The following is a 3479-nucleotide window of genomic DNA, read 5'->3' as shown; positions in this document are numbered from 1 at the left end:
GTGAATATATATATATATATATATATATTTTCCGACTCAAGTGCAGAAACAATTCAAGACTATGAATCCACATTGTAATAAAAATAAAATTAGTTTGTAAAACTAATATTTTTACTCTAGAAACAAATTCTTTCATGTATACTCACGATGAACTATGATAAAGTCAAAAGAATTAACACCTTTTCACAAAGGGTTCAAAAATAAGTGGTCTACCAAACGAAACTATAAGTTACTTACAAAATTAACAGATTGTGACCGAGTCACAAAGGTTACATGATTGATTAACAAAATTAATTTTCTAGTTACTAAAACCAAAAAAATAATTTTAAGGTAAAATCTTATTTGATGAAAACGACATGCCAAAAAAAATCAAAGATATGTGATATTTTACTAATAGGGTATTGAATAAGTGACATGTGTCACATTTCAACAAATAAATAGTTTGGTAAATTTCAACAGATAGATAGTTTGGTGAATTTCAACAGATAAAGAAAATAGGCTTGGTGAATTTCAACGAATAGTTGTCATTTTGAACAAATTGTGTTCTTTTGGCCCAAACAGATTACAACATGGGCCTAATGATCCAAAAGATTAAGAAATAGACTTATGACCTGAGTGCCCTAAGTTTTTTCTATTGATAAATCATTGCAATGACTTTTGATAAAAATAAATAAATAAAGAAATAAATTTCACAAGTAAATATACTGATGAATATATGAGATCCCTTTTTATCTCTATCAATTTTCTAGCAAGATTAATCAAGCCCTTGGCCTAATGATTGTGTTAGCGTAAAACATGTGTTATGCATGGGCAAGTAATAAAATGTGATTAACAATATTAAACATGTTAAAAATTAACTAAATATTATGACATTAATTTATATGGGTATTTAAATAATAGATTTGACTATATGTTTATATAGATATGCAGGACTAATTCAATTTTTTTGAAATACACTCAATCGAATAAACTCAATTAAAAATAAAGAGTAATAGTGGAATTCTATAAATATAAGATAAAAAAAAAATTAAGTTTAAATTTGAAGATAAACTATAAAATATAGAAAGAAAAAATTAGATAAATTCTCGAAAAAGAATAAATTCAACTCAAAATCAAGAGTGAGATTCTGTAAATATAAGATAAAAATAAATATAAAATAAAATTTAAATTTGAAGATAAACTATAAGAATATAGAAAGAGAAAATTAAATAAATTCTAGAAATGAGGTAGAGAGAAATTTAGTAAATATCAAATGAATATTGAAAAAAAGAAATCAAGTTGAAATTTAAAAAATCAAAAATAAAATAAGATAAACCTGGGGAAAAAAAAATCTAATATAACTCCAATAATAGAAGAAGAAGATGGTAGTAGTTTAAAAATTGGATAAAAGTAAAATGTCACCTATAATTTTTTTTAAATTTGTAAAAAAAAAAAAACTCTCAAAAATAATAATTGAGTTGTGGTAACAAATTAGATAAGAGTTAAATGCTACTTATAATTTTTTAATATTTAAATTTCGTTTAGTCAAAAAATAAGCATTTTAACTCTATTTTGACTCAATTTTAACTCTGTTTTGTGTCTACTACTTAAAAAATTTAACAATTTTTGTATTGTAAAGCTACTTAATTAAAAATTAAAAAAAAAATTCAAGGGATCACGCTTTTATTTCTTAATTTTGTTTTGTGTAAGTAACTAATAAATTTTAACAATTTTTGTATTTCAAAGCTGCTAAATAAATAAAAAAAAAAATAGCATCAATTTTTTTAAATTTTTTAATTTTTAGTTTTTATTTTTCACTTTGTGTTATATGATAATATAGTCATTCATTTTAATTTTGTTTTATATCAATAACCTAAAAATTTAAGCAATTTTTATAGTCTGAAGCTACTAAATAATAAATAAAAAAAATAACATCCCATTTCTTTTTAAAAACTATTTAGTTTTGTTTTTACTTTGTGTTATATGATAATATAATCATACATTTTATATAATAAGGTTTTAAGCATATAACGCACATAACTTAAATGTTTCTTTGACAGTGATACATGTTATGCATGTGAATATAAATTCGACAATCATAGAAAAACAAATTCTCACTTATGATTTTTGTCTAAATACATAAAATATATTTATTTAAATTAAGTTTTAAAATTTTGATTATAAATATGTAATGTATTTATAATTTCAACACGTTGAATAATAATTTTGTTTATAAGAAATTAATCAAACTTTTATTGAAGTATTCACATATTGAATTCAATCTGTTTAAAAATTACATGACACTCAATAATGTAATTTAAATTAGGGTAAATTACACTTTGCACCCCTGCACTATAAACCAAATCTCACTTTGATCTTTACACATGAAATCATGATAGTGAACCCCCTGCACTTCTAATCAAATCTTACTTGGTTCCACTACACATGAAATTGTGACAATCAACCCTCTGTATTTTTAGCCAAATCATTTTGGTCCTACACAAGTGTCAATGTTCCCTTTCTGTTACTCAATTGTTTAAATCTTTAACAGAATCTAATCATGTGACAAGAATGTGTCTACGACATGAAGGTAAGAGGAAAATCATCTACATTTTCCACCAATACACACTTTGTCCCAAAATTTACATCAAATTATGACTGTATTAGGTTAAAACAAAACGCAAATTGTGAATGATTAAGAAGATAAACTAGGATTTTGCATAAATTGGAATCACGAAATTCTATTTTTCACGATAACACAATCTTCTATCTATTTATCTATTTTCTTGTCTCTCCATCCTAATTTTTAGCATACAAACATATATATATATATATATATATATATTGTATTATATAACTCTCACATGCTTATCACGTAAGACAAAGTGTGTAACGCCCCCAAAATAATTATAAGAATCCAACTCCAAACACCAATACAAAGTAATATTGATACAATAAGAAACTTTCATTAATCAGAGTTAATATACAAAAGATAACAATTACAAAGAGAAGTGAAAGCTACATAGTTGATCACATGTCTTACTGGCTTAAATCTTTGCAAGTCACTGCTTGGTTACAACAAAAATAAGCCATAAGATCAATACACATAAAACCCTAGGCTTGTACAAAAGGTTAATCACAAAATAAACACCATTGAGCCCTCAGCTCCACAATCCTCCCATACTAAGTCCTTGGCAGAGGCATATCACCAACACTTAAAAATAATTTTTCCCAAATAGGGTGAGTCAAAGCTCAATAGAAACAATCTAACACAATATATGAATCTTAACAAAGATATAAGTATAATGTGCATATACAATGCCTGCGATAAAATCATTCATAGTTTACAAGATCATAGTATGCCAAGTTTTATATCTCATTTCATTGTTCATATCCATTTCGTTCAATCACCCAATACTGAGAATACAACTCATCAGGTCTCAAATCAATACAGTTATCATACAAATACGTTCATTTGCCATTTTACTAAAATTTCATCC

Source organism: Camellia sinensis, chromosome 13, assembly GCF_055761805.1.
Source record: "Camellia sinensis isolate YWXY chromosome 13, ASM5576180v1, whole genome shotgun sequence".
Taxonomy (NCBI): Eukaryota; Viridiplantae; Streptophyta; class Magnoliopsida; order Ericales; family Theaceae; genus Camellia; species Camellia sinensis.
Note: the sequence above shows the minus strand (reverse complement) of the source record.